This window comes from Cupressus sempervirens, chromosome 9 (genome assembly GCF_028749045.1).
Source record: "Cupressus sempervirens isolate cs-2001-9-10 chromosome 9, ASM2874904v1, whole genome shotgun sequence".
NCBI lineage: Eukaryota > Viridiplantae > Streptophyta > Pinopsida > Cupressales > Cupressaceae > Cupressus > Cupressus sempervirens.
This window is the reverse complement of record NC_143126.1, coordinates 448,434,196-448,442,998: the sequence shown is the minus strand read 5'-3', so window position 1 is coordinate 448,442,998 and position 8,803 is coordinate 448,434,196. Positions and strand designations below refer to the sequence as shown.

General features: G+C 35.8%; 1 protein-coding gene across 2 annotated transcripts in view; it reads right to left on the bottom strand.

Moving 5' to 3' along the window:
* LOC149539236 (uncharacterized) overlaps positions 1 to 8,803 on the bottom strand; it is a 97,379-nt gene that overhangs the window by 16,640 nt on the left and 71,936 nt on the right. The window lies entirely within an intron of this gene.

Here is an 8,803-nt window from a genome sequence, read left to right as displayed (position 1 = left end):
TAGATATTAAATTTAAAGTATTACGCAAAAATAATGTAAGTCTCGACAGTCCTGATGCGTATTTGAGCTTTTGATCAATAGTCTTTGTGGAACGCTTTGTATCTCGGAACCGATATACTCTAGAGGAACACTTTGTATGTTGTATCAATACAAGAAGAAGAATATCAAAGAGGGGTTTTATCGTAAGATATTGCGATGGACTTCATCGAAAGAACAAACAATTGAACAATGAAAGAAAATCAAACTCTTCAATAATGTATGTTACAACAGTAAAATTATGTCAAGAAAAATGTCATGAGTTACATTAGTGAGAAAGGTGAATAAACTAGAGAGGCCCGTGCATAAGACATAAGTAAAATTCACCATGATGATATATTATAAAAAGGTGGTATGGTTGGCAAAGGCTCCACCAATGAGTTTCATCGGAAGAACAAGTGTTATTGGAGGAACAGAGAGTCCCGAAGTCCAATGGTAGTAGGTCCTTCAATAAGCAATGTCAAGAGAATATTTCAAAAAATATACCAATGAAGGAAGAAAAGCTCATTGGTGGAAGACGTGGCAAATAGTTCATTGGCCAAAATATAAGTATCAAAATGAAAATAAAAGCCTCAAGGACAAAAAGTTTCCACAATGACTTCTTCATTGGAATGACACAATCCTTGCCTCTTCGATGATGTAAACGATAAAAAGGCAGGAAAAGCCTATACACATGCAGATGACGACACCTTGGGCAACATGGCTCAATCATGTCGAGCTAGAGAAATTGCTAAATTGGCTGCTACAAAGAAAGAAATTGATTACTCAAAACTGGTAAAAGTAAGTGAATTCACCATCAACCACTCAAAGCCTAAATGAAATGTCGTCCCATAAAGCATTAGGAAGGAGAAATATACAAGAAGTCCGCATACAATGATCAGTAAAGTTGCATACAAAAACCACGTGCAATTGAGTTAGAACAGGAAGCCAAGTAGAGAGCAGTGATGGACAAAGACAATGAGAAGAGTGTTCTTTACGTATTGTATTTTTTTAAAGTAGGAGAGAACTGAATATTAAAAGACTTCCATCTTTGACTTTGGATGCACATGAAAGGTCATCAGCCCAAGCGGATACAAAGAGTGGTGGGCTCCATTACATCCACGTTGGAAGCGCTGACGTTGGTAATGAAGACCCCTATAAATAGAGAAATAAATATAAGCCCTATCCATATTGGCATGAAGGTAAGTAGATATTTCTTGTTTAATACTAAGACTTACCGTCGGCAAAGGAAGGTGATGAAAGTTGAAAATTAATAGTGTCATGATCTTGTAAGACTAAAGTCGTGATCATTAATAAGGTTGCAATTACAGTAAGAAGAGTCTTATCAAAGATCAGAAATGATCCACCTGGAAGAGAAGTGAACAAGAAATATAAATACCATAAAGGGAAAGCATACATTAGTACACTCAGGGCATCTATATCAGTGCACTAATACATATCTAACAGGGTGAATAGTCTTGGTGATATTTCATAACCATGAAACTATCCCAATTTCACACAAACACTCAAATTAGTAATAGTGTAAATATTGATCCGGAGGATTGGAGTTTATGAAAGACCTAACGGACACTATGAAGAGAGTTGATATTTGCAATGAGTATGTTACCTGTACCCAAACTTGTTGATAGTATAATTCTTAGTCTTTGATATTGAAGTTTTTGAGAAGATTATTTTGATATCCCAAGCTTGCCAGCCAAGGGACATTACAACAATCTGAACATGGAACTTTCAGAATATAAGAAAACTATAAATTAGCAATAAAGAAGTGTACAACCAGAATTTATGATATTAATAAAGCAAGGAAAAATTATCATCTAAGTTGGTGATAATAAGAGCATTACAAATATAGATTATGAAGTGGTGTTATCTTTGGTTGTATCCAACGATTCACATAACAAGGATATGATTACTGATAGACCGATGATACTATGAATATTATCAAATTAAGAATAATTGCACCTTTACTTATTTTTAGAAGATATATGGTTTCCTGTGAAGAAGCGCATATCAAATGACATGAATCTCATCATACAATATATCATGAAGGTAAAAACATAAGGGATTGAAATTGATCATTTGAAAGCAATGAAGATTTGATATTTAGTAATTGATATATTCCCTTGTGGAAGACACTTGACTCGTAGCAGACTATTCTCAAAGTGAAGCTCTAATTTGGGCAGACTATGAACTCAAAGTGAAGCTCTCAAGTTAAAGTTTCAAATTCACTAATAAATTCTTGTGGACATCCAAAACATAAGCAATTACAACTTCAAATATTTGGTGAGAGTAAGAAAAGGAAAATAGAAAGAAGTTTTCCATATTTGATGTAATGCACAACTGTTCAAAGACATAAGAGTGGGAATTTTACATTGTGGGCGGGAATAATGACCAATGTTCCATTCCTGTTGGGTGGATATTTTGCAACCCACATTTTTGGGTAAAAATCCAGTCGCAAAATAGGATGACCAGCCACAGCGTGTGAGGCAAAGTCTTTCTTACCTTAAAGAGAAGGCTCCCCCTTCTCACCATTCTTTCGATCAACTAAAGCTAACCAAGAAGTTGAGAGATTTTGTAAAATGGGTGTTACCAATATCCTTTCTTCTTATTTCTTAAGAAAGAATCCACTTACTCGTAGAGCTAGTAATGGGCAGAGTGAATCTCTAACTACATTTCTATCGAAAGCTGAAAACAGTGATACCAATAAACCAACACTAACTCAAAGGCTAGCTGAAAGCGTACCAGTTTGTCTCTAACTCTAGTCATACTTCTATATGGAAAAGCTTTACAGTTAGGGCACAAAGACTCCTAAAAGTCCTAAAAGTAAAAATAACTTAACTATTTGCGAATTAAGAGATAAGTATAAGCTACAAACAAAGCTTCTAACTATATATTTCCACAATTGCTCCTAGTCAAAGCTTTAGCTCCAATTGCTTCTTAACTCTTTTATAATCAATTACCAAGAATGCAAGATAACATGAATCAATGATAACTTAGACGAATTATAGACAAAGCTTATAATTCACATAAGTAACAATCTCACTAAATCAAAGTTGTCTCAAATGCTCCTTTGTATTCACTTTTCTCTCAAAATGGTGTTATACAAACAAAGTTCTGCTGGCACAATTTCTCCAGAGCTCTCTTGCATACAATAAAAAATATTTTTTACAATAAGGGAGCACTCCTTTATATGGGCACAGGAGTTGAGAAAAAGATCGAGGAAAAAGTGGGAGTAACTCAACCAACTTTAACCTAGTCTAACTAGAAGAGAAATTATAGGGTTACATGCAACTCACATTACATCTTTTCAAGTTTTTTATGTAATACATCCTCTTAGACTTACAAACAAAAATAAAAACAAAACAACCATCTTAAAGATTGTTTATCAATGCCTTGAATTTGAAGATGGCATCATGCACTGAGGGAAGATCAACAATTTCCATTGTCTTTGATATGGCTTCGATCCTCACTGCATCTCCATACACTGATTGTATAACCTTGAAATTTATTGCCAGAGAATCTAACAAGTGCTTTGTCGAGGATTTATACAAGACAAACTTGTTCATTGTGTTTGAACCAAAATCTTCAGAATCCACATCAGCATTGATCCTGATTGTATATTCTGAGCTTACCCTTTCAACTGCAATGAAATTACCGGATTCATCAATAACCTGGCATCCCATTTGTTCCAAATCACAAGTAACACCTGTTTCAACTGCTTGACAATCTCCAAGGGCTACCTGCAACTTTGTAATCAGCTTCCTCAACGTTTCTTCCTTGTAGCCATTAAGTCCTTAAAATCTGAAGAACATTTCACATGATGGAAGAATGTCACATGACACCAAAGCATCTAAATCAAATCTTGCCATTTCATCCCAATCATTGAGGATTTCTCTCAAATCATCTGCTTCTCAAGTCAAAGAAGAGATCAAATTTTGCTCCATTTCATTCATCACTTTGACACGCCTAAGAACTACAAATGTCTCTGTGATGGCTCGAACTGATTTCCCCTATCCAAGACTTGGCGGTTTCAATCAGCTTTCTCTCCTTGGATGTCTGAGACATAACAACTGCACTCTGAGAACATTGTTGCCGAATGACCTCGTTTACGCGAGAAACCTCCTGTTTGAGTTGATTTTTCTTCTCCCATAGTTCACAATTGCTTTTGATACATTAGCCAATGCATCTTGAGCATCTTGTAAACAACTCAGAGGTGATTGTTTCCTGATTTCAACCTTAGTAAACTTGTAATCAGAACAAGTAAGTTCTTCAACAGGTTTATCCACCAAGGGCTCAACAATTTCAACAAATTTGGATTTATCCGAATCTACCAAAATCCTTGAAACAATCTTATCTTTCAAAGATTTGGATTTAGTTTTCTTGACCGGGAGATTATCCAGAGGTACAACCATTTTTCTTCTTTTTGTTGTTATTCTGCTCAACCATGCAGGCAAGCTAAAACTTTCATCCGCGGAAGCAAGTACAGTGGAGACCATTGGCATTGATCCAAATTTGGCATTGATCCAAATTGTATCTCTGTCATGACTGAGCAAGATTTAGTCGGCATAGCTAAAGGCATAGGAGCATGCTGAGAGGACTATCATGAAAAGCTTTAAACTTGTCAAAGATGTATCAAGTTGGGAAATTTGACCACTTGTAAGAGTTGGAAAATCCTCAAACACATTTGTCAAATGCTCATATTGTTCATTTGTGAGGATAAGAGGAGCAACAGAAGAAACAGGAAGAGCCATTGTATTGACTTCAGAAACTGGTATAGGTGGTGTGAACACAATGGAGAATGAATCCACATCATCATCTACTTTATCCAGAAAAGGTGCTTCATGTATGGATGGTGCACGAGTTTGTGCGAGCCTTGGGGGAGATATAATCATGACTTCCCCTTCTTCCTCTATATCTTCTTCATCTGATTCTGTCTCCAGTTCCTCTTCTGATTCTTCCTCTGATTCTTCAACTGTTTCAGAGATCTAAGATGACTTAGATCCTTTTCCACCCTTTAAATTGAATTTGAGACAATCCTTAGCATCAGAAGAGGAGGCACCATCTTTCCCTGTAAATTCCAGTTGTGACTTCCTTTCAGGAGGGCCAAAACTTCCACAATCCAAACCCATCTTAGGATTTACTCTTTTAAGGCCTTTATTTTTCAGTCATTTGTTGGTATTTACCAAAATGGATTGAAATCTATCCAACATAGATGTACCTTCTTTTTGTTGCTAGTGGATAGGAAAAGGGCACCTCTTATCAAAACCGGCTTGATGAAACTCTGGATCAAGAATGTTGCCATCATCTTCAACTTGAAAATCTGAAGGAATCTCCAACATGTTAAGATTGATTCTCTGCTGCAAGGTTAATCTGCAATAGTTCATCTTCATGATATCCAACTCCATTTTCATATCATTCCAGACATTCTCAATGCGATGAACATGTGTGAATGCCCTTTTCATTTGAGCATTCATTTCTTGATAATCAAAATCAACTCTGGCTTTGAACTTCTTCAATGTGATCAACTACAACTTTGCTTCCATTTTCTATGCTTTGTGCACAGAGTTGATCGAATAGTTACCAATCGCCAAGGGTTTGGCTAAAACAATACCGAAACCAAACCTATGCATAGTATGTTGATCAGTCTGCACTTCCATGAGCTATCTAGCTAACTCCATTAGGATGATTCGATCAGTACCATACCTATGTAAGGTATACGGTTCGCCTTTAAAATACCCAACTCTCAAGCATGTAAAAGTTGGAAACTGAATGAATATACAACCAAATTGATTCACCTTTTCCCATGCTGCATCAGATACTCTCTTGATGGATAACTGTTTATCAAATAAGCATCGGAAATGCCCAAAGAAAGCATCTTGGACTCTTCTGTAATGGAATTCACTATTCGCTAGAGTGATCTGGTCATACTAATCCCAAACTGGAATCTGAAGACGATCTCCTTTAGTTGAGAGACCAGAGAAGGATCCCATGGCAGCAACAATGTAGACAAGGTATGAGTTCACGTAAAAAGGCGCTGAAATTCCCACGTTGAGCAACTACTAGCAAAGTGTAGTGCTAATCAACTCTCCCCAAAAGATGTCTTCTCTGTTTTCCATGATTTGGAAGATGCACTTGTACATCTATGGCTCGAAATCAATAGAATCTTTGAGACCACAAACTTTGTTGTGTAGAATGATGAGGTCTTTCTACTCTTGTTTGAAGTTGGACTAATGAACGATCTTTGGCCATCTTGAGAAGTTATTCCTTTTATTATCTAACAAGTATTAGTTAACATATTTATGATAATCACCTTTCTTCTCATTCCAACTTGCCAAAGATGATTCTTTGGTTAGAGCTACACATTCTACTTTATGTGGTAACTTGAAAATCTGCTCAATGACCTCTGGATCAAAGCTAATGACAACCTTACCATCAGCATCCTTGATAGTCTTTGATTTTGGACTAAAGCGTCTTGCACATCCAAGAACGAAATCAAATTCCATGGAAGCCATAGGAAATGCAGACACCAATTGAACGTGACTTCTTTTGATGCGCTTCATCTCATGGCCAACATGAATTTCAACTCTCCACAGAAAATCAGTCAGTCCACATGACCAATCATTGTGTCCATTACATTATCAAAAACAAATACGACTAATGATGGAGTTGCATGAGCCAACACTTTATCGAATTGATATTTCATCTTGCCTGTGGATTTCAATTTTGATGGTGAGGACATTTCTTGCTCTTGCGCTATAGCACAAAAATCTCAAAACATAAACACATCATTAGAAGGAATTGTCATACAAGTTGATTTGCGATCAGCAAAAAAATTTCGAAAACAGATTGGAGACTTTGTAGATCCGATGAAATGATCTCAAAAAGAAATCATATGCATATGCAATGAATGAAGATGAAATGTGAATAGAATGCAAAATGAAGTATTATGAAGGTGGAAAATGGAAGATGGAATGAAATGAAATGAAAATGTGTGAAGGTGGAATGCATGGGAATGCCTACAAATGAAGATTGTTGATTTTCAAACGTGACTTAGGGTTTTCAATGCATTATTGCATTAAAAATGATTACATGTAAGTGTAACATGTAACAAGGGATGAAGGATGAGATGTGATGTGAAAGTGGGTGAAGGATGAGCTTTTACATTCACGTGTGAATGGAGGATGAGATGCAAAGCGTGGAAAAATGCGGAGACATGTATTTGCTCATGAAGGCGTGAATGCATATGGAGAGATGGAAATGGAAAATAGAAGAAGGACAATGAACTTTATAGTCATCTTTGGTGAAAACGTAAAGTCAAAGTACATGGAAGATGAAAATGACATCTTTTTGACTTTTCAAAAAGTGACTTTAAGTCAAAAACAGGGTTTTGAAATGCAATTACACGTAAAGTTTTTTGTGCAATCATGTTGTGCGAGTGAATACAGAAAGTGAGATGAGTGAAAATGGAAATGGAAAATGGGATTACATGCATATGAAAAACATGTAATCGCATTTGTCGGATGAGATGCGAAGTGTTGTGACATGGAAGATGGAAGTGAAACGTAATGATGCTTTTGCATGAAGTGAAACAACAAGTTCTGAAGAACTAACTTGTAACTTCTCCAAAGTGGAGAAAACCGAAAAGCAAACACACAAAACACAAAAACTTCAAAAGAAAAACATACCTTTGGAAAATGACTCAAACATGTCAATATGCAAAGCAATTCAACACACAATTTCGAATTTGGAGTTTGTGGAAAAACCAAAAACATGAAAATGAATAATTTCTTCATTTTTGAAGGAAAATTTCACTTTCCATGGTATCAATTTCAACAAGTGGCAATCATCAAGCAATAATGTGCATAAAATCAACAAGATAAGCACAAATTAAATAGCAAGGAAGAAATTGTCCACTTACATGAAGATTAATTGCCAAAAATGGTGGAGGAAATGCTCCAATGTTGAAAACTTCTTCAAAAAACACTTTGAATCTATCAAACTTTGCAAATCAAAATGGAGAAGGCAGAAAATAAGGCTTTTTAGTGGGAGATGCTAAAAACGTGGCCTATCATTGCTCCAAAATCCAACATTTTTAACATGCACGTGTTATAGGATGTTTTTTGTGAAAAACATTTTTCTCAAGGTATGAGATCAAATCGTTTTGGCTTTCAAAAGCCAAAACGTTTACCAAGATGCAATGTAAAACACATATAATGCCAAATCGATTCCTCTTGAATAAAATACGTGATCTAAAAATGATGCATTTTGAAGTTTTTACCAAATACATGCCCTTGGATGGAGATTGGAAAAACATTTTTTTAGCAAGATGAATCCATTTTCAATATTGGAAAATCCATTGGTAGGCAAAAATGACCCTACTAGAGAAGATCTCATGAAAAACCATTAAGTAAATCTCTCACAATCTTCAAAATCGGGTTCTTGGAGGCTCTTTGCATGTGTTCTTCCAAAATCAGGTTTCTTGAGAGCAAATACATGAGTTTTAGTGCAAATTAGACCTTTTAGGAGGCAATGCATGTTTTAAAACATGCATAAGATGCAAATCGCACCTTTTGGGATGGATTGCATGTTTTAAAAACTCCTTATGATGAAAATCACACCTTTTGGGAGGCATGACGTATTTTAAAATATGTGTTTGATGAAAATTACATCTTTTGAGATGGATTGCATATTTTAAGTGAAAGCTCATGTTTTGGATGCAATAGCACATTTTAAGTCATAAAACTCACCTTTAGATACAATGGCACCAAAA